Source organism: Gossypium hirsutum, chromosome A01 (genome assembly GCF_007990345.1).
Source record: "Gossypium hirsutum isolate 1008001.06 chromosome A01, Gossypium_hirsutum_v2.1, whole genome shotgun sequence".
Lineage (NCBI taxonomy): Eukaryota > Viridiplantae > Streptophyta > Magnoliopsida > Malvales > Malvaceae > Gossypium > Gossypium hirsutum.
Genome location: NC_053424.1, coordinates 40,281,268 through 40,305,561, shown reverse-complemented (window position 1 = coordinate 40,305,561; position 24,294 = coordinate 40,281,268). Strand labels below are relative to the sequence as shown.

Genomic DNA, 24,294 nt, shown 5'->3' with positions numbered 1-24,294 from the left:
GCTTAAATTGACTTTAAGGACTAAATTGAATAAATTGTAAAACTTGAGTTCTAGAAGCTTCAAGCATGAAATTAAATTGAATTATTAATTAGAGGTCCTTAAAGAATAATTTGACCAAGTTCTAAAAATTTGGACAAAAATAGGCTTGATTAGGTTAAATTTAAAAGAAAGGTACAAAGGGAATTTTAGTCATTTGGTAATTAAAAGATTAAAAATGGAAAATAAAAGCCAAATTGTGTCCATCTTCTTCACATGTCCATGTGAACCTAAGGAGACACCATGGGTAGGGTTTTCAAGCTTTCAAGCTCAATAGTAAGTGTTCTCAAGCCTCGTTTTTAATGTTTTATGCATTTTTGAAGTCCTCGCAACATGATCTACTCATTTCTACCCATTTTTTGAGCTAGGGTTCATGTTTAAAAATTTACCCATGCATGACATGTTAGTATTTTGAAGATTTATGGAAGAATATGAAAGATTGAATTGTGTTTAACAACTTTTACTAAGTGATTTTCCATGAAAACTCCTAAAAAGGACTAAAATGTAAAATTTGTAAAATAGGTAGTAGAATTGTAAATAAAAGAGAAATGTAGACTGCCATAGGAGTAATAAAGGGTTCGGCTAGGCTTAAAGAGCAAATTTCATTTTACGAGCCTAGGGACCAAAGTGTAAATATGTAAAAGCTTAGAAGTAAAAATGCAAAATTTTAAAAGTATGATTCATGGACCAATTTGAATAATGTGAGCCCTAAATAAGTTTTATTTGAAATGTTAGATCATGAAAACTGAGATTTGGGATTAAATCGGGAAAGTACGAGATAATGGACTAAAATAGAATAATTAGCCGTGCTCAGATTCAAGGTAAGTTCGTATGATAATAATAATTTAATGTTATACCTAAATTGTAATGCTATATTATTATCACATGAATTTTATGATTTTCATACGGATGTACTTGACAAGGATTCGACAAGTAAGTTCCTACGAAAATGTTTTCGTTGTTGTGATTGAAACCTAAATTGGTATGTTAATTCGATCGTGTTGAATTATACGTTATGATATCATGCATGTGATTATGATGTGCTCCATGAAATATCTGATCATTTGAATGTTGATGACGAGCTTTTTGATGGTTGAATGTATTGGAAATTTGCTTGTGATGATTCAATAGAGACTTGATGATAGATTTGTATCTCAGAAGTCTTGGAGAACCCTGAGAAATGCTTAAGATTCGAATATCATGACACCATGGTTAATGAGAGCCTGTGTAAGACCATGTCTGGGACATGGCATCGGCGTTGATATGTGATCCAGTGTAAGACCATGTCTGGGACATGGCATAGGCGTTGATATGTGTGCTAGTGTAAAACCATGTCTGAGACATGGCATTGGCACTGACATGAGACTTCGTATAAGACCATATCAGGGATATGGCATCGATAAGTGGATCCACGTAAGACCATATCTCGGTCACAGCTTTGGTACTCTATTTGGTGCATGATGATTCCGATCGTCCTTTAGTATTCTAAGTGGTTCAACGAGTAGTTCAGTGGATAAGTTGATGTGGATCCAATAAGAATGATAAAGGTGAGAAAATAAGTGTGCTTGTAATGAGACGGTACAAGGTACGTACCCAAAACTTAAGAGCACTTGGCTTGGCATGTGAGATGTAACGAAATGGTGGTAAGAATGCAAATGAATGATTGATGCTTATGAGAATGACTTCTATCATGATCTTGTGATAGTAAATTTCTATTCATGATGAATAGATGAGTGATGAATTTGATTTATGATTATGTGAAAGGCTTGTGAGTCAAATTGACTTGAAACTAGATATGTTAATCTTTAAGAGTTTGGTCCATTATCTGATGTTAGATTATATGATTTGAGAAATATGAATACACATTATTGATTGTACCTTAAGCCTGTATGCTAAAATGTTTAGCCAAGAGTGGAGACGCTTTAATATGAAAGGAATATGGATGATAGATTGATGTCAAGGCATGGTAATGTATGAATATAGTTTGAAAATGATGATGCTTAAAATTGAAGAATTTGTAACTGTGAGATTATATAAATGAAATTGGTAAGTGCTTGTTATTTTCATACGAGCTTACTAAGCGTAATGCTTACTCCCTCATTCTCATTTCTTTTAGTGTTGTTAGGTCAGCTCGGGATTGGAGATCGCCGGAGGCAGCATCACACTATCAAGCTATCACCTTTGGGGTATTGATGAGTCTTAAGTGTTTCCGAGTGAGTGGCACGTATAGGGATTTAGTTATTATGATATGTGTGTTCTTATGATTTGGCCAAATGTATTGGCAATGTTGAGATATTGTATTTAGTCATGAGATGTGGCTTATAATGATTGTGGCTTGCAAGCCTAATTCTCCATGCTAAGTGCTCATGTTCTGTGTTGTGATCATATTTGTTTACTACGAATGATTAGTGTATAGCATATGTACATGAAGAATGCCCTAGGACCATTCGAGGAGGTCATGGCCATGGAATAAATGCATAAAATGGCAATAAGTTGATAATGATTGAACATGAACATTTTTTGAATAGGTAGAAACTATTTGTTGGTTAATATGTTAGGGTTACTTGGTAAAAGTAGTCATCAATATGACAAGGCTATTGAATGTGAATTGATATGTCCAACTTGGTGTAACATGAGTATGTGAGAATCGCATGTATGATATCATGCAAAAGCTTTGATTGGGTTTTTTTCAAGGTTTTTTATCCACTAAATTGATGTTATAATACATGCCTATGATATGTTTAAGTATGAGAGAGTTTACGAGTAACAAAAGGTTTGGAAAATAGCCAAGTGTTGGCCACACGGGTAGAGAGACGGCCCTGTGTCTCAACCGTGTGGAGGACACGGCCTGGAGACATGGACATGTGTCCAGTGTGTGTGAAGTCTGCACTTAATTAGCGAGAATTTAATTTGTCACACGGTATAGCACACGGATGTGTGGCTTGGCCGTGTGGTTCAATTTGTTTTGCTGATATCATAGCCAGTGAGTTACACGGCCTGAGGACACTGGTGCGTCAAGGGCACACGGGCGTGTCCCTATGTCCACACAAGCGTATGATCCTATCTCATGGAAAATTTTCTAAGTTTTCCCAAAACCTTCTAAAGTTCTCGTTTTAGTCCCTAACTACTTCCAATGCATGTTTAGGGCCTTAAAGGCCCGTGCAAGGGACATTATGCATGTGTTTGAATGATTTTGATATGAATGAAATTTTGTAGCCCGATTTTACATGTTGTGTATGATTAAGTCCGGTAATGCCTCGTACCCTGTTCCAGTGTTGGATATGGGTAAGGGGTGTTACATTGAAGGTCTTGGTATTATAAAGGATTGAAGGGTTGGTTGATGGTTCTTGTAAGCAACCAAAATTGTTGCAAATTTAGGGTTTCTTATTTTACAATTTCAAATTTGAGTTTTTTTTGTTTTATTTTGTTACTTAGTATTCTATTTGGTTTTGGGATTTTTTTGAATATCTATTTCAAGTATTCATTTAATTATTTTATTTGTTAGCATGTTTGTCCGGTATCTTGAATAATGTTCTTCAATTTTCTTCAAAATTATTTGTAAACTGATTCTTAAGCAGGACGCAATCCCATCCTTAGGCTATTTGCCTTGTTAGGGTAACCATAAAGAAATACTTTCTTTCGCGAATAGAGAACAATTGGGAATGGTCTGTTCACTTGAAAAAAATTGTCTCTTTGACATCTAACATATTCTAGCCTTCTTTGAAAGAGATCTCAGAACATGGTCTCTTTAACTTGAAAGAGAAACCCTCAGTAAAAATAAAATCGATAAAAATTCAAGTTGAACACATCAAACTCAAGAAGAACACAAATAATAAAAACTCTTGTAAGACAAAGAAATAGAGCAGGAGATAAAAGGCAACGCAAACAAAGGGAAATGGAACAAATCTGATGGAAATATTCAGAAAATCTGAGAATTTTTTAAATTTATTATTTTTATATATTTTGTTAGATTTTTATTTTTAAAAAAATAAATTATGATATTTAAAAATATATTTATTGATTTTAATTTAATCTTTAGATGATGACATAATCACTAATAACATCTATTATTTTCTGCTACTATCACTTGTCCCAGACTTAACGGTGTTTAAAAAAAGTATCAAATTAGTTGACAAAAAAAAGTTTGGGTACTAATATGGGACAAAAAAAACTTTTAAGTACCAATCTAAAAGAAGTTAACAAGTTTAAGTGCCAATTTTATATTTAAAATTATGTATTAACTTTGACATCAAGATCAAAGTTTTGTCATTTCAATTTATAGGAAACAAATACTCACATGTTTTTAAGGATCGCAATTGATTAAGGTGAGAATGGATGCTAAATCCACCATCACTCCATAATTGATACGTAATAATTTAATTTTTGTAACTATCAGAAAATTTGATTCTAAAGTCAAAATTTTCTTAAACCAAGTCGGTTCAAACATTAGATCGAGAAATTTTGAGATTAAACACAATTGGCAAATAGAACTATGAAAAGATTTGCTAGAATAACTTGTGAAAATAGTAAAGAAACTAAACAGTAAAGTGACTAAATTAGTGAAATTTGAGTAAGGAAAATTAGTAGGCCCTTATTGTGCAATTTTACTATGGACTTAAAAATTAATAAACCATTTTAAGGATTTGGTAGTGGGTTAACATGATATCCACCGTCCATTGCCATTAATTTTCATTACGTGAAATACCAACCAATAGATTAAGTGTTGTTATTATTTAAATAAGTTTAATTATTTATATATATTGATAAGTTAGTGGGAAAGGGAGAGAATTATCAAGTTTACTTCATCTTCTCCTTCATCATTGTGGAAAGAAAAGAAAGAAAGAGAATTTTGGGTTTTTAACTGCATTGTCGTGAGTTCCATGCAAAGGTAAGTGAAGAATTTTTTTTTTCAATTTTATAGATTATTGACTTTAGAGTTTAGATTAAGTTATTCCATTGATTAGAATTTAAAAATGTTAATGTATAAATTGTTTACCGTTGTTGGAAGCTTGAAATTATGATTATTAAGTGTTGAAAGCTTGGATCGTGATAAGTATGAATTTATATGATAGTGGGTTGAGTAGAGAGTAAAGTTGTATCATGATTTGTTTAATGACCATGGATGAATACATGAAGAGTGAGGGAGAGCTGAGGAGAACTTTGGATTAAAATTATGTTTTTAGATAGTTTGAAATTATTAGAAAATAATTGTGAAGTAGGATTTTGATTCAATAGGGAGAATTGATAGGTACAGAAATGTTAGGATTGACCCGATTAAGCAACGAACAAGAAAAATAGCGGAATAAATTAAGAAATTGAACACACAAATTGAACACACAAATTTAACGTGAAAAAACCCCTCCAAAGAGGATAAAAAACCACTGGTAAAGATAATTTTACTATAATAGCAAAAGAACGAAGAGTACAAAAGATGGAGATAAATACTAAACCCTGAAAACCCAAAAATAAAGAACCCTCAAAACGTAAACACAAAATTCTTTAAATTTGTTATGAGTTCTAATCTCTAATGGGTGTATTTTTCTAAGGTTATAAAAGAGCCTATTTATAGGCTAAATTCATAGGTCAAATAATAATAAAATAATCTAAACTAATCAGTGTTTGAATGAAACAAGTAAACAGAGTTTAACTGAAAGATTATTTTTCAAATTTGACTGAAAATAGGAGTCATATTTAACAAATCTCCACCTTGACTCATATTTCCACAATGTCATCTTTGCCAAAGCCCGCCACGAGCCTATCTTGAACTATGCAGGGAATTAACTGAGTCGAATTTGTGCTTAGAAACTGGAAGACTTCTAGCCTTCGACTTATAAACTGTCAAATCAAAACTAACACGGGTCTGATTTTCACGAACATAGTGCCCTAACTTTTCAAAACCTACATCCAAAAGAGAACCTCTCTTCAACGAAACGGTCATACATTTTTCCCTTCTATGACCAAGTTGCCTCCGCTCCAAATGAGTTGACTTCAACTCTGTAAGGGACGAGGGACGTTCGATTTCACCGGTCACTGTAGAACCTTCCAAAATATAAAGATTGTCGGTTCTTTTTCCTTTTAACAAAATGAGAGCTCTATGAGATACTTTAATGCCGGTCGACTAGATGTTAATTCTACTTCCTTTCAAGTCTAAAATACTCAAGGAGATGAGATTCTTTCGTAAATCAGGTACATACCTGACATCTGAGAGCGTCCTAATCATCCCATCGTGCATCTTAATTTTAACAATACCAATACCAATTACCTTACTAGATGAATCGTTTCCCATGCATACAACTCCACCTTCAACTGAACTGTATGTGGAGAACCATTCTCTATTGGGACACATGTGGAAAGAACATCTTGAATCTAGGATCCACTCGGACGTGAGCTTGGAGTTATCGCTTGTTGATACTAACAAGAAATCATCACCATTTTCATAGGCCAAATTAGCACCAACTACATCTTCCTCGTTACTCACAGCAGCTCTTTTATTTCGCAGTTTACAACAATATGCTTTGACGTGACCTAACTTTTTACAATAGCAACACCTTTTGTCTCATTTCTTTGATGCTACCAAAACGGAAGCTTGCCTATCTGCCTTGCTATCCAAATGAAGCTCATTGTCGAGTTTGTCTCTACTTAACAAATGACCCTTCACATCTTCGAATGAGAGTTTGTTTTTGCCATAAATTAGGGTCTCCCTGAAAGACTTGTATGAAGAAGGTAAAGAGTACAATAATAGCATAGCTTGATCTTCATCATCAATATGAACCTCAACGTTCTTTAAATCATTTAAAAGAGTAATGAATTGACTGATGTGATCTCCAAGAAGCTCACATTCGTTCATGCGAAACGTAAATAGACGTTGTTTCAACACTAAACGATTAACCAGAGACTTAGTCGCATAAAGAGTTTCTAACCTTTTCCACAAGGCAGATGAGATCTTCTCCATCAATACCTCCTGAAATACCATCTTCGTGAGGCACAACTGGATTGCAGATAAAGCCTTTTCATCAAGCTCTTCCCATTCTGTTTTATTTAGATTCTCAGGCTTTTTCCTGGTAACAACCTTTTTCAAACCGGATTGAACTAGAATTGCCATATCCGAACTTGCCATAGATTGAAATTTGTCTCACCATCAAACTTCTCAATTTCAAACCTTCTTGTTGCCATCTCTGAATGAACTGATCTATGAAAATTGAACTAGCTCTGATACCACTTATTAGGATCGACCCGATTAAGCAACGAATATGTAACGCCTCATACCCATGTTCTAAGCCGGAACAAGGTACGGAATATTACAGATCACAAAAACATAAATTCACACATTTACCTGACCTTACATAATTAATTCTTCTAGCTTGAACAAAAATAGATAACATTAATAGATATACATAAATATAAGTAAATTATCAAATTTTGAAAAGTAATATTTTAAACCAAATTAATTATAACATATAACAAAATGATTCAGCCCTCTATACATGCCATAATTCCAAAATAATGTTTAAAAAGTACCAAAAAGTATTGATAGTGTGGATGGGTCTCTGACGATCTCCAAATCCCGAGCTGGCTTAGTAAATCTATAAGACAAGAAAAAGAAAAGAAGATAAGCATATAGCTTAGTAAGTAAGTACGAAATTGATATATACAATTTATCAAAGTAAAACAATCATACTAGTATATAATCACATATTCAGGACAGGTTGTTTTCTGGAGTCCTGGTTTTAAAAAAATCATATCTCGAGCTACAAGACTCGAAATTCAATTATGTAAATTTTCCCTAAAACTAGACTCATATGTATACTTACAAATTGTTTTCTAGAATTTTTGGTCAGGCCAATTAGTACAGTTTATTAGTTAAAGTCTCCCCTATTTTAGGGTATGACTACTCTGACCCCTATGCACTACGAACCAAATTTCTCCCTGTACAGAATTCCAACGATCATGTCGTTTGTTTCTCTTAAAATTAGACTCAATAATGAATCCATGCATATAAGGTATGACTCTTAATAATTGTTTTAAAATTTATGGTGAATTTCTAAATTTAGAATAGGGGATCTCAAATTCATTCAGACCCTGTTTCACAAGAATTTAAATATCACACAATATAGAATTCTTTTGCTTCCCCTGTTTCTTTTATGTAAAAATAGACTCATTAAGCTTTATTTTCATATGTTATTTGTATTTTTATTCAACTTCCACGATTTTTGGTAAATTTTTAAAATCATGTAACTGCTGCTGTCCAACACTGTTTTATTTCTAACATTCACTCTTGCATAATTCCACCTAGTCCTTTACTATTCCTTCTTGTATGATAATAATTGCTTTGTAAAATCTCTTTTCAGTTGCGGAAGTTTTATTTAAAATAGAAGATCTATGAAAAATTGTCATTTGAAAATTGAGTTGCAAAAACGTACTATTTAAAAAAAATAGATATGGTTTAGGAAAAACCATGTTCTACTTCTAACAAATATAAAGCATAAAAATAACAATAATTCTAATTTGAAATAATAACTAGAGGAAAGGCCTTGTTACACCCCAAATCAAAAAAAAATTTAAAATCAAATATTAAAAATTACATAAAAGACTAAGTCTAAACTTTTTGCTAGTTGGCCACCTCCGAGTCCCTCCATCCGTCGAACAGCCTATTGAGGATCACCTGAAAAATTTAAAAGGAGGGGGTGAGTTTCAAAAACTCAGTGTGTACAACCCTCAATGAGTATAAAGCAATCAGCAGTCATTTGGGGCCTGAGCCCAATTCAATAACGGTGGCCTTTGGGCCTTAGCCCATATTAGCCTCAGTTAGACCGGGCGTGCGGCACACCCTTGTCTTGAAACCGTGGCCAAACCTGTCAAATTAACATGGGCGTGCGACACGCTCATGCCAAGCAATCGTGGTCAAACCTATTAGATTAACACGGGCGTGGGAGAAGCGAACGAAGACAGACACGACCGTGCGACACGGCCGTGTTCACCCACACGCCTAAGGAACACAAGCGTGGGCCAATTGTCAGACGCGCCCAAATTTAAAATTTGCAAATCACATGGGAAAAAATTGGGGACCACGGGCGTGTTCCCTGGCCGTGTGCCCCAAATTTATAAATAGGCTGCACTATTCATTTTCTTCTTCACCCAAAAAAACCCTAACCCTAGCTGCTGCAAGTCCACATGCCCTCCCTGCCACGCCTATGCACCGCTCCCCACTCTATTTTTGACGCCCAATCTCTCTCCCTTAGCGTTTGTTTACTCTTTTCACTTCTATTTTACTTATTTCTAATGCTTATTATCCATTCTTCTCATAATATTTTCATTTTGTTCATTATTCTATTATTTAATTTGCATTCTTAGTTTATTTATCTTAACATTTCATATTGAATAAAGTTGTTAGGAAAGCCTCATTCTATTATCATACCCATGCCATTACTATGCTCATTCTCATGCTATTACCATGCTTATGTCACGAATTTATGCTATGAAATTGATTATTTTGGCTGAGTTTGGTTAGTATTAGTAGTTTTGGCTAAAATTGTTAGTTCAAATTCATGGTTTTTTCCTTTTCAAATTTGTTTACCTACTATTATTTTTTATATTATAGGTATATAATGTCGTCTTCACGTGGTAAAAAGGCCGCCATCCCTGCTTCAAAGAAAAGGAAGGGAGCGTCATCTTCCTCGGGTCGTACCGCAGAAATTCGCCACCCTTTCCTGCAATTCCCCATCGGGCCCCAAGAATAACTTTTCCAAATACTCTGGACCCAACCTTTAATTGCGGGCTGCTGCATCGACTGGGTTGTAGAAGAAAAAGTTCAGTTGGCTAATGTGATTCGAGCCCTCCTAACCACCGACCCTTGGGAGCTTTTCTTTGGGATCATTGAGCCAACATATCTCAAGCTGTAATGACAAACTACGATGATCCCGACATGCCCCAATTTCGCATAGGCGGATTAGTCCGCCAGCTAAGCATCCCAGAATTTGGTACTGCACTGGGCTTATATATGGAGGAGTTCAAGGAGGAGAATAACTTAGATGCTCTCAACCGCCACATCCATCGTTCTCCCTCGAAGTGCTAGGACGCCCTGGCCCCTAGTGCTGCCTCCTACAATCCTAGTCGCTCTAAAGCATCGGTTCTCCCTCCGTCCCTGAGGTACCTACACGCCATTTTGGGTCATATGTTAACAGGGAGGTGAGAGAGCACTAGCGTCGTCAACACTCACGACGCCTACTTTCTATGGTGTATGTCGCACGGGCATGTCATCGGCCTTGCTTATTTAGTTGCCCTCACCATTCAACACTAGACGAAGCGACATAGGAAGGGGGTAATCTCCATTGGGCCCTATGTGACCGACTGGCACGACACTTCGAGCTCGTCGACATCGTAGCCCAAGAATCATCCTTGACACTTATTGGCCAGATGTCTCCACAAGGCATCTTGAGCATGCTAAGCATGAGAATGATCGAAAAGTGCCGAGAAACCTACCCTCCCCAATATCATCTCACCCAATCTACTGAGGAGGAGGCCCTTGAGGACATTACTGATGATGTCCCTCCACAGCATGAGGACCCACCGTCACAGCCATCATGATCCCATCGTCCAATTCATGCGGCGGCTTCATATGCTGACATCTTTGATCACCTCACTTGATTCGAGCAGCAGTGTTTTCAACGATTTGATCACATTGATGCTACTCTATAGCAGATTTTTCAGCACTTCCACATCTCATCGCCATTCCCACCTCACGAACCATCTAGCGATGAAGATGTTTAAAACCTTTTGTTTATTATTTTATGTTTTTACTTTTATTCTACTTTAGGACTACCTTTTATTTTTCTTTAAGCTTGTTTTTATTAGGATTTATAATTTTTATTTAACAATTTTGAATTTCGGCTACTTCCTATCAAGTAATCATTCTTCCTTATATATTTTCTAAAAGAGATTCTGATGCTATCACAGTTATAAAAAGCTCCAAAGCTCACTATTACTTAAGGACTGGAATCTCCACTGAGAAAGGTTCTCCACGACTGCCATGTCCTGCTCGACCACGACCATAACCAACTTCAGATATAATATTCTTTTGGTGCAGGACTTATGGACTAATGAACCTCTACCACCACCGGAGTATCCTCCTCCACCCTCACGTCGATTATTCTTCGAAACTCCAGTTCAAGAAAATTCATTCATCACTCAGGAAGTTTCACTTCTCTCCCTATCTTATTTTTATATTCTTTTCTATATATCTATTTTTGTACATTGAGGGCAATGTACATCTTAAGTGTGGGGGGGTATTCATTTTACTATCACAAAAATCCCTGAATGATTGCCTTGTTCTCTTGAAAATCTCTCATGTCATGTTTAGGATAAATTTTGATTAATTTATGATTTTTATTGATATATCTTAAATTAAAACATAGGCATTCATGCATGGATTATTTAAACTTTAAAGACTCTAGAAAATTAAGCATGATAAGTTGATTTTTAAGAATTCAAAACGTTAGGTTGTTTCCCCAAGTCTAGGTATTATCTTGAATTGAAATTTAACCATAATTTTTGTGAGATCTTGAGCCTTCAAGAGCATCTATTAATTCTTTCATGCTCACTTTCATTATGAGTGCGTCAGTATTGAACTGTTATTTTAGAACTTGCTTGATTATGCATGTCAAGACCACACTATTTGATTTGATATGTCAAAATGAGAAAGGCACTTAGGATTAACCCACTCATGCCATGAAAAGCCTACCTTCTCGATTAACCCTAAGTAAACCCCGTTGAGCTAACAAGCCATTTCTTGTATTACCCTTAATATTAACCCTTAACCCATTATTATTGAAATCCCCTAAATTAATTTGATCCCTATTTTTTTCGAGATTTAAATTGAAATAGTATCTCAGCTATATCTTGTTCTTAATAGTTAGTCTATGTTATTTGACTTGTTCTAAAAAAAAAGTGTATACACATTAGTAGTAATCTTTTGTTTTTGAGCTTAAGTATTTAAATTCCATATTCTGAGAAGAAGCTCGATTGTACGCAAGTGATGATTAAATCTTTTTTCTAGTTAAGTGATTTTTCAATTCAATCTCGATTCTAACCGTTTTTTTCAGCTTGTGACCACACCCCCTAACCAAAGCCACAGTACAACCCTCTAAAGACCTTTTGATTGATGTATCATCTCGATTTATAGTGGTGGAGATTTGATTTTCATGCAAGCCTATGGTAATAACTTTTCATATTGACTGATGAGTGCTACTTTCATTGTCCTTAAACACTTTCAGTGATTTGAGTGAATTTTTAGTAAGGATGTTAAACTCTGTGAGATTTCGAATCGAGGTAACCAGTTAGATAAGGGAAGATACCTAAGTTCTGCATGATTAAATACTCAACTTGGAATGTTTGAAGCTCTAATGTTCTTTTAGTTGAATTCTCAATGTACTACTACTCATAAATTAGTTTGAGATATTTTCGATAGAGATTATAAGTTGAGAGGAATTTATTTTGATTATGAGTTGAGAATTTTGCTTGAGGATAAGCAAATGCTTAAGTGTGGGGGTATTTGATAAACCGTAATTTATACATATTTTTACCTCATGCTTAACACATTTTATGGATGATTTTTTCTTATAATTGATGAATTCGATGCTCCTAATGCCTTAATTTCATGTTTTACACTTAGGCAAGCATAGGAGAGCGAAAGGAACGAAAAATGGGCCAAAAATGGAGAAAATGGGCCAACGTACGAAATCAACAAGGCCTGTACCTCCTCACATGGGTAGACCACACGGCCGTGTCTATTTGGCAAAATCAAAGCACGACTCACACGGGTATAACACATGCCCGTTCCATTCAAAGAGGCTCGAGCACGGCCTGAAGTAATCGCACACGGGCGTGTCACACCGGCGTGTCCCTGCCAAGCCCAAGTTTTGTCCAATTCGGAAAAGGCCAATTTTGAGGGTTTTTAGGCATTCCAAAGCCTATAAATACACCCTAGAGGAGGAGGAAAAATGAGAAACAGAGAGGGAAGCAGGGAACTGCTCAAGGATGTCGATTGATCCATCTCAGAAGCCGGATTCATCATCAATACTGAAGATCTCCCCTCAATTTCCCTTCAGGAGTTTTTGGTTTTTCTTTATTTTTTGTATTCATTATTCTTCTGAGATGTTTTCCTTTTTAGTTATGAACTAAATCCCCTAAATATCTAAAGGGAATGAAACCTAAGACGAATCTTGTTATTATTTTCTGAATTGTATGATAAATATTTGACTTGTTCTTAATTATGTGTTCTTAATTCTTGTCTTGATATTCCAGGATATGATTCAAGTTAAGCTCTTATTCAGAGGAGGAATAGACCTTTCCTAAGAGTACATTTGTCATAATTAAGCGGAGTTGGTTGCGCGCCTAGAGATAAGGTGACAAGATTTTGCCAGATTAGGGTGAAACCTAATAAGGGGATACATAGATCGAGTTAATGTAACCCTAGGGAGTGAATTAGAAAGAGATTTCAATTATTCAACCTAGGTTTAGACGTTTTTAGTCTCGAGAGGGATAATAATATAACTTAGGGATTTCTATGGATCAAGTCAAATGAATAAATTGTCCGATTCAGAGTCAAATAACGAGTGAAGTCTAGGTGGATTTTTCCTTAGGTATTGTCTTAATTCAATCATTTTTCCAAAAGTAAATCCCCAATTTTATTTTCTGTGATTTCTTAGTTTAGTTAATTAGTTAATTAAAACAGACCCCATTATTCTTAGGCTAGATAATAAAAAGACAGTCATTACTAGTACTTTTAGTTCCTTTGAATTCAACAATCCAGTCTTGCTAAAACTATACTACTGTTCGATAAGTACATTTGCCTACATCGTGATAATAGTTAGTTCCAAGAACGATTAATAATAAATTTATAAAACTTATCACACAAAATAACACGATCATATGTCACTGTCCTCATCCATGTCTAAGACAACAAAATCGACTCGGAATGTAAATTTGTCAATTTTAACAAGCACATCTTCAACAATACCCCTAGGAAACCTAATAGTTTTATTTGCCAACTGTATACTTATCCTAGTTTGTTTGGGCTTCCCAAGACCTAGTTGCTTAAAAAATTTTATAAGGCATGACGTTAATACTCGCCCCTAAGTAGGCCAAAGCATTATTAACAACTAAACTACCAATTAAACAAGGAATAGTAAAACTCCTTGGATCCTTCAATTTACTAGGTAGTTTATTCTGCAAAATAACTGAGCAAACTGTATTCAACTCTACATACGATGAATCATCTAACATTCGTTTCTTTGCCATAAGCTCCTTTAAAAATTTAGCCCAGTTGGGCATCTGCGAAAGAGCTTCAATAAACGGTAAGTTAATATGTAACCTTTTTAAAATGTTAAAATTTACCGAATCGTTCGTCTGTATGGTCTTTCTTTGTCACTTTAGGGTATGGCATGCGAGGTGTGTATTCTCTGCTTACCAGTTTGTTTATTCTGGCTTTCATCCACCTTATCTTGACTTACCACTGTTTCTTGCCTTGGTTTTGATTTAGACTCAACTAACCCTTCTTCATATTGAACAGTAATCGCATGAAGCTGCTCTCTTGGGTTAGCCTCAATGTTGCTGGGCAAGCTACCTTGTGGTCTTTCTGAGATCATGTTAGCAAGCTGACCTATTTGATTCTCGAGACTTTGAATCGACGCTTGCTGATTTTTAAGCACTATTTTGGTGTTTTGGAAACATGTTTCTGACACCGAGATGAATTTTGTTAGCATCTCCTTGAGGTTCGGCTTCTTTTCCTGCTTGTAAGGTGGTTGAAAACCTGGAGGGGGTTGTGGTCTTTGATTGCCTTGACCGCCCCAAGAGAAGTTGGGATGATTCCTCCAACCCGCATTATAAGTATTACTATATGGATTATTCTGTGGTCTAGAATTGTTACCCATATAGTTGACTTGTTCATTCATAGTACTATGGTCGTAGGCTAGGCATTCTAGATTATTTATCCCTCCTCCATTTGTATCGCACTACATCACCAGATGTACTTGCGCAGAAACACATAAACCATCAATCTTTTTATTTAAAAGTTCTACCTGGTTAGATGGCATAGTGACTGCATCTAAGTTGAAAACTGGCTAATTTTGTTGGCTTTGTTCTCATAACTTGCCACTGATAATTATTCAGTGGCATCTCTTCAATGAACTCATAAGCCTCCTCAGGTGTTTTGTTATTTAAGGTTCCCCCGGCCGCTACATCGACCATCTATCTAGTTGAAGGGTTCAAACCATTGTGGAAAGTTGAACCTGTAACCATAAAGGTAACCCATGGTGGGGGCACCTTCTCAACAAATCCTTATATCTCTACCATGCATCATATAGTGTTTCTAAATCCATCTGCACAAAAGAAGAGATATCATTCCTCAATTTTTCTATTTTAGCCGGTGAAAAATATTTGAGTAAAACTTTTTCGATCATTTGTTCCCAAGTAGTGATTGACCCTCGTGGTAATGAGTTCAACCATTTTTAGCCTTATTCCTTAATGAAAAGGGAAACAACCAAAGGTGAATGGCATCATTGATAACGCCATTGATCTTAAAGGTGTCGCAGAATTCCAGAAAATTTGTTAAATGAGTGTTTGGATCCTCTTCCTGCAAACCATCAAACTGAACAAACTATTGTATCATTTGAATAGTGTTAGGTTTCAGTTCAAAATTATTTGCAGCAACAGTAGGTCGAACAATATTGGATTCAGTTCCTGTTAAAGTAGGCTTAGCATAATCATACATAGTACGAGGAGCAAAGTTCTGATTACTGGATTTGCAGCAACCACAGGAGGTAGTGGATCATTCTAATTATTAGCCATCTCCTCGGTTGAAGTATGGATGTCGTCCTCTCACTCTTTCTCTATGTATTGTAAGCTTTGCCTTATTTCTCTTCGGTTTCTGCGAGCTGTGGTCTCACTGTCAAAAAGCAAAGTTCTTGACAGGTTCCTCCTATTCATAAACTAGAGACACCTGTCAGAAGCAAACAAAAGAAAAATTAGAAAAGAAAATTTAAACTAAAAACAAAAAGTAAATTGCAATAAAAGTAAAAATGGCTAAAGTAATAAAAATCAAGCGTTCCTAATATCTTAGTCCCGGCAACGGCGCCAAAAACTTGATGGTCGCTAAACTAACTAAAAATTTCAACTGAGGCAAGCGCACCTATCAAACAGCAGTATAGTTATGGTGAGACCAGAAATATCGCATCCACAAGGACAAAAAGTACTAGTAATTATTATCTTTTTATTATCTAGCCTAAGAATTAAAGGGATGTTTTTAAACTAAGATTAACTATCTAATTAACTAAGAACACGACAAAGATTAAAGTTGGAAAATACTTTTGGAAAACCGATGAAGAAGACAATACCCAAGGAAGAATTCACCTAGACTTCACTTACTACTTATGAATTAGACGATTTATTCACTTGACTTAATCCGTAGAAATCCCTAACTTATGTTAATATCTCTTTCGAGACTAAAAATAAATGACTTTAGGTTGATTAATCAAAATCTCTTTCTAATTAAAACCCCTATTACCACATTAACTCGATCTATAGACTCCCTTATTAGATTTGACTCTAATCCGGCAGATTTATGTCGTCCTATCTCTAGGATTGCATGCAACTCTGCTTAATTATGGAAGATCTACTCTTAAACAAGGACTTTTGCTCCTCTGAATAAGCACATCAAAAACCTGAATTAATATCCAGGAATATTAAAGCAAGGATTAAAACTCATAACTAAGAATAAGAAAAGTATTTATCATATAATTCAAATAATAATAAGATCTGTCTTAGGTTTCACCCCTCTTAGGTATTTAGGGAGTTTAGTTCATAATCATAGGGGAAAACATCTCAAAATTGGGAAAACAATAAAACATAAAGAAACCCAAAGAACTTCTAAGGAAATTGAATAGAGATCTTTAGTCTTGAAGTAGATCCTGCTTTCGAGTTGATTCCAATGGTTGTCCTCGAGTATTTCTACTTTCTACTCTACGTCCCCCCTTTGATGCTTTTCTAGGGTGTTTATATAGACTTTGGAATGCTTCAAAACCCTAAAAATTAACCTTTTCGAGTAGAATTAGACTTGGGCTCGATAGGGACACGACCGTGTGCCACGCTCGTGTGAAGGTGCTCAAGCCGTGTGTAATTCTAAGTTGGTTTTTAGTCAACATGACCATGCCACACGGGCGTATGGCCTGCACGTGTCTCTCACACTGGCATGTGGTTTACCCGTGTGAAAGTGCCTAGGCCGTGTGAAATACGGAGATAGGCCCATTTTGTCTGTTTTTGGCCCGTTTCTTGCTCTTTTCACCTTCTTATGCTTACCTAAGTATAAAACATGATTTTAAAGGAGTAGTAGCATGAAACTCACTAAATCTTATGATAATCCATCCAGAAATATGCCAAGCATAGGGTAAACATATGTATATATTATGGGTTATCAAGAATTGATCGAATAAATCATCGATCCTCGGTAGTGAATACTTATTCTTTATTGTCAACTTGTTAAACTGATAATAAACTATACATATTCTCATTGATTCATTATTCTTCTTAATGAGCAAAACCGGTGCTCCCCACGAAGACACACTTAGTCTAATGAACCTTTGGTCAAGAAGCTCTTGAAGTTGAGCTTTCAATTATACAAGCTCCCTCGGCACCATGTGATACGGTGCAATAGACATAGTGTAGTACCTAGTAATAATTTTATACCGAATTCAACCTCCCTATCCGGAGGTACACCAGGTAACTCTTCAGGAAAAACATTCGAAATGTCTTTTACGATGCATGAAAAACTTTCCCCTCTCTTTTCCCTCCATTTTTCCTCCACACGGCTATACCCCCACAGTACGAGGACCCACCGAATCAGCCACCACCACCCTCTCATCCAGTTCATGTGGCAGCTTCATATGCTGACATCTCTGAATGCCTCACCCGATTCGAGTAGCAGTGTTTTAAATGATTTGACAACATTGATGCCACTCTACAACAGATTTGTCAACACCTCCACATCTCATCGCCAATCCTACCTCGTGAACCATCCAATGATGAAGATGTTTAGAAATATTTATTTTATTATTTTATGTTTTTAATTTTTATTCAAACTACTTTTTATTTTTTTTATTTTTATTTTTATTTTTTAGCAGATTTAAAATTTTATTATAAATTTCAGTTATTTCTTTTCTAGTCCTTGTTCTTCCTAATATCCCTTAAAAAGTTCCTAATTTTATCATAGTTATATAGAGCTCTTAAGCTCATCATCACATAGGAACTAAAACTCCACCGGGAAAGGGTCTTCATGACTGCCATGTCCTTCTCGACCACGACCATAGCTACCACTAGATATAATATTCTTTTGGCGCAGGACTTATGGCCTAATGAACCTCTACGACCGCCGAAGTATCCTCCTCCACTCTCGAACCGATCACTCTCCAAAACTCTAATTCGAGGAATTCATCATACAGGAAGTTTCACTTCTCTCCCTATCTTATTTTTATACTCTAAATATCTATCTTTGTACATTGAGGGAAATGTACATCTTAAGTGTGGGGGTATTTATTTTATTATCAGAAATATCCTTGAATAATCATCTTATTCTCTTGAAAAACTCTCATATCATATTTAGGATAAATTTTAATTAATTTATGATTTTGATTGATATATCTTGAATTAAAACATAGGGATTTATGCATTGATTATTTAAACTTTAAGACAATAGAGAGTCAAGCTGATGAGTTGATTTTTAAGAATTCAAAATCTTAGGCTGTTTCCCCAAGTCTAGGTATTACTTTGAATTAGAATTCACGAGTCTAAACATCAAAAAGCCATAATTTTTGTGAGATTTTTTAGCCTTTTGAGCATCTATTCATCCTTTCATGCTCACTTTTATTATTGCTTTGAGTGCGTCAGTATTGAACTGTTATTCTAAAACTTGCTTGATTATGCATGTCGAGACCACACCATTTGATTTGATATTTCAAAATGATTAAGGCACTTAGGATTAACCCACTCATGCCATGAAAAGCCTACCCCCACGATTAATCCCTAGTAAACCTCCTTGAGCCTAACAAACCAATTCTTGTATTACCTTTAATATTAACCTTTAACCCATTATTGAAATCCCCTAAATTAATCCCTATTTTTGTCGAGATTTGAGTTGAATGGATTGCCTACCTATGTTTTGTTCTTGATATTTAGTCTATATTATTTAGCTTGTTCTTAAAAAAAAAACTATGTATGCATATCTATAATTTCATAATTCTGAGAGAAGCTCTGTTGTACGCACGTGAAGATTAACTCTTTTTCCAGTTAGGCAACTTTTCAATTCAATCTCGATTCTAACCCTTTCTTTCAGCTTGTGACCACACCCCCTAACCAAGCCTCATTACAAACCTCTAAAGACCTTTTGATTGATGTATCATCTTAAATTATAGTGGTGGAGATTTGATTTTCATGCAAGCCTATGGTAATGACTTTCCATTATTGACTATTGAGTGCTTCCTTTATTGTCCTTAAAACACCTCGAGTGATTTGAGTGAATCTTTAGTGAGGATGTAAAACTCTGTGATATTCTGAATTAAAAGTAATTACTTAGATGAGGGAAGACACCTATGTTTTCGGAATAAAATGCTCAACTTGGAATGATTGAAAATTTTATGTTCTTTCAGTTAAATTCTTAATGTATGATTAGCTGTGGATTAATTTGAGATATAATTAATAGAAATTAAGAGTTGAGAAAGATTTATTTTGATTATGACTTGAGAATTTTGCTTGATGATAAGCAAATGCTTAAGTGTGGGGTATTTGATAAACCATAAACTATACATATTTTTACCCCATGTTTAATGCATTTTATGGATGATTTCCCATTAGAATTGGTGAATTCGATGCTCCTAATGCTTTAATTCCATGTTTTACACTTAAGAGAGCATAGGAGAGCGAAAAGAGCCAAAAAGGGACAAAACGGACCAAATTGAGAAGATGACACGACCTAAGCCTTGCCACACGGGTAGCTCACACGCTCGTGTCTTCCAAGGGTGTCGACCAAGGCTTTAACGATTCACATGGCCTGGCCATTGACCCACATGGCTGTGGGCAATTTAACGGATCGAACACGGCCTGGCAATCACGTCACACGGTAGTGGCACAGGGGCGTGTCCCTGCCAAGCCCAAGTTAAGTCCAATTCAAAAAGGGTCATTTTTGAGGGCTTCTAGGCATTCCAAAGCCTATAAATACAACCTAGAAAAGGAGAAAAAGGGGAGACAGAGAATAGGGGGTAAGGAATTACTCCAAGGAAGCCGATTGATCCATCTCAGAAGTCGGATTCATCATCAAGACTGAAGATCTCTCCTCAATTTCCCTTCAGGAGTTTTGGGTTTTCTTTATGCTTTGTATTCTTTATTCTTCTGAGATGTTTTCTTATTTAGTTATGAACTAAAACCCTTAAATACCTAAGGGGAATACCTAAGATGAATCTTGTTATTATTTTCTGAATCGTATGATAAATATTTAACTTGTTCTTAATTATGTGTTCTTAATTCTTGTTTTGAAATCCCAGGATACTGATTCAAGACATGCTCTTATTCAGAGGAGGAATAGACCCTGTCTAAGAGTACTTTTGTCATAATTAAGCTGAGTTGATTGCGCGCCTAGAAATAGGGTGACAAGATTTTGTCGGATTAGGGTGAAACCTAATACGGGGATCCATAGATCGAGTTAATTCAACCCTAGAGTGTTAATTAGAGAAAAGTCTCAGTTATTCAATCTAGGATTAGACGTCATTAGTCTTGAATAGGGATAATAACATAACTTAGGGATCTCTACGGAACAAGTTGAATGAATAAATCATCCGGTTCGGAGCCAGAATAACAAGTAAAGTCTAGGTGGATTTTTCCTTAGGTATTGTCTCAAGTCAATCGATTTTCCCAAAAGCAATTCCCCAATTCTCTTCTCTGTGCATTCTTAGTTTAGATAATTAGTCAATTAAAACAAAACCCCATTATTCTTAGGCTAGATAATAAAAAGACAGACATTACTAGTACTTTTAGTTCCTTTGGGTTTGACAATCCGGTCTTGCTAAAACTATACTACTGTTCGATAGGTACACTTGCCTATATCGCGATATTAGTTAGTCTAGGTTTGATCTTCATTATAAATATTTATTACTTGTTACAAATCACATGATCAGTGTGAATATCCTTTATAGAGAGTTTTACAAGTACAGAATCAGACACAAAAGCAAGGTATGTCTTGTACCTTTTCGAATTAGCTTTTTAGCTACAAAGGCAGAGATTACGTTGGAGAGGTAATCTTGATGCTCACCAATCATAACAATCTCACTTCTCACATTAGTTCTTAGAGTAACTCTCTTAGAGGTACAGTCTAGACTAACTCGATGTTCTACGAGCCAATCCATTCCCAGAATCAGATCAAACTCACCAAAAGGCAACTCTATTAAGTTCGCCAGAAATACCACACCCTGAATTTCTAATGGAACCTATCTATATACTTTATCAACTTGGACTGACTGACCCAGAGGACTAATTACAGAAGACTCCCTAGAAGTATTTTCAATGGATATACCCAAATTTTCAGAAATAGTACTAGCTATATAAGAGTGAGTAGACCCGATATCAATCTGAGCAAAATATGGAACATAATGAATAAATAACGTACCCATTATAACGTCGGCATCATCATTATCCTCACTACATCTTGCCACATAGACCAATATATGTTGTTGTGCCTCATTCTGATTCGTACCTCGACCCAATGCTCTCTGATCTCTACCTGAACCATTACCACCCCTAACCATACCACAGCCCCTAGGTGGTTACTGAGCTACTCTGGGAGGTTGAACAGGACCCGAAGCTAGAGTCTGTGCCGCAGTGGGCACCTGATCTGGTCGACGAGGGTAATCTCGAATACGATGCTCCATCGACCTACAACAGAGACAAGCTCTTGATTTCCACCAGCACTTGCCTAGATGGTGACTCCTACAGTAGTTATAGAGCTGAATCTCAGTCGTTGCAGCTGGTGTCTCAATCCTCAGAAGCCCCTCAAACCTTGCCCGTTTCTTAGGGTTCTATCTAGAACTAAAGAAACTCGAATCCCTCTTAACCTTGCACTAACTTCTCTCTCAGTCTTACCTCTCGCGCTCAATGTGCTTCACTTCTTCTGCTATCTTAGCCTTGTCAACCAACGCTACAAAACCCTCCTCCCTTTGAAGAGTTATCAAAACTCGCAGATCATAATGTAAGCCTTCTACAAACCTCACACACTTATCGTAGTCAGACGCTTCCAAAGCCAGAGCATACCTGCTCAATCTCAGAAACTCGGCCTCATACTCGACCACAGATCTCTCATCCTACACCAGACTCATAAATTCACGTGAGCGAGCCTCCATATAACTCGCCCCCAATACTTACTTTGGAATGCATTCTTAAAGTGGTCTCAATTAATCTGTTTGGGCTGAGCACCCTACTTAACCATCAGCCACCACTAATAGGCTTCGTTTTAGAGACGAGATACAAAACCCTTTAATTTTTAAGTAAGAGTGCAGTCAATATCCGTCATAATACGCTCAGTGACCTCTAACCAATACTCGACCACGATAAGGGCGACTCTAATGACACCCTTGAATAATTTAGCACCATTCGACCAAAGTCGTTCAGTGATCGACTGTAGCACCCCTAACCCATAACTGACATCGGATTAGGGTTACGAGGCATTACCAGACAGATAGAACATTTTAGACCAATACAAAATAACATATATTAAATATCATTAATACAAAGGCATTCATCAACAATTCATTTATTAATACGGTCTACGAGACCTCAAACATACATTTAAGAAAGGTCGGAACTAAAACGAATGCATTTAGAACTTTCAGAACTCAACCAATTCTTTCAAACTGTTAAAGTCACACATCCGTGCAAGTCGACCGTGTGTCACATACGGGCACTAGACACGCCCATGTGAACCAGCCGTGCCATAAATAGGTCATATACTGACTTTTTCACACGGCCAATAGGCACGCCCATGTACTATGGCCGTGTGATACTTAGCTAGCTACTGACTTTAGCCCACGGCCATATGACACGCCTATGTGTCAAGACTGTGTGGTTCTTAGGAGAATACTGCTTTTCTTACACGGCCACAAGGCACCCCGTGTCCCCTGACCGTGTGGCACCAAGTAGGCTTGGTTTAAGCCAAATTTGCCACCCCATTTTGGGTCCAACCCTACAAGCAATAATATACAACATTCATACCAAAATTTCCAACCAATTTCATGCTCAAAACATGATTCATTATAACAAAAACATATTAGCTCATAAAACACTACAACCATACATCATTTGGCACCATCAACCAAATACCAAAACTATATACAACATTTCATTTGCTAACCAACTCCTATGGCATAATATATACACATCAAAACTTATATACATAGACCATCTAGCCTATACATGCCATACTTTAAAATATGTACACTTTCAAAAGTACCAGAATGAGATCGATAGTGTGGTGACGATCCTCGACTATCTCCGAGCCTTTAGTAGCTACGATAACTGAAAAAACAGACAGTAAACACACAGAGTAAGCTACAAAGAGCTTAGCAAGCCAAATACAATTCAACCATAAAGATTCATAACCATTTCATAGAATATTTCATACTTAACCGTGCACCTTTGTTTGCATATATGCCATGCTTCATTTCCAATTTTATACATATTTCACAGAGACAGAGTTTTTTTTTCATATTCAGAAATTTAGTACGATACAAACGTACCTGTATAGGTTATACATTTCATATACTCAATCTCAGATTTCGTACGCTATCATCAGACGGCTTAGAAACAATATAGATGCTCATAAACAAGTACAATGTCAACGTCGCGGACGTGGTCTTACATGTAACTTAATATCGATGCCTCTGTCCCAGACAGGGTCTTACACGAAATCAGATACGATTTCAATGTCTCAGACATAGTCTTATACGTAAATCTCAATTGAGACCTGTGTCCCAGACACAGTCTTACACGATGTCTCAGACAGATGTCAACTTTACTTAGGAAGATACAGAGCTTTTCAAATATTATCATATTATCATACTTTACTCCAAAGATAATCATCAGGCTATCAAGGTCATCCAATACAGATTACAGTTTATTTGTGTAGAATTTATTCAAATTAACACGTAATTGTAATTTGACTTACCTCAGACG

The 24,294-nt window shown here is 36.1% G+C and overlaps 1 non-coding gene across 1 annotated transcript; it reads left to right on the top strand.

Annotated features, from left to right (window-relative positions):
- Window positions 1-15,336: 15,336 nt before the first annotated feature.
- Window positions 15,337-15,443, top strand: LOC121207771 (small nucleolar RNA R71). Its single transcript, XR_005902883.1, has one exon. It is a non-coding gene; the product is annotated as a small nucleolar RNA R71 (small nucleolar RNA).
- Window positions 15,444-24,294: the final 8,851 nt, after the last annotated feature.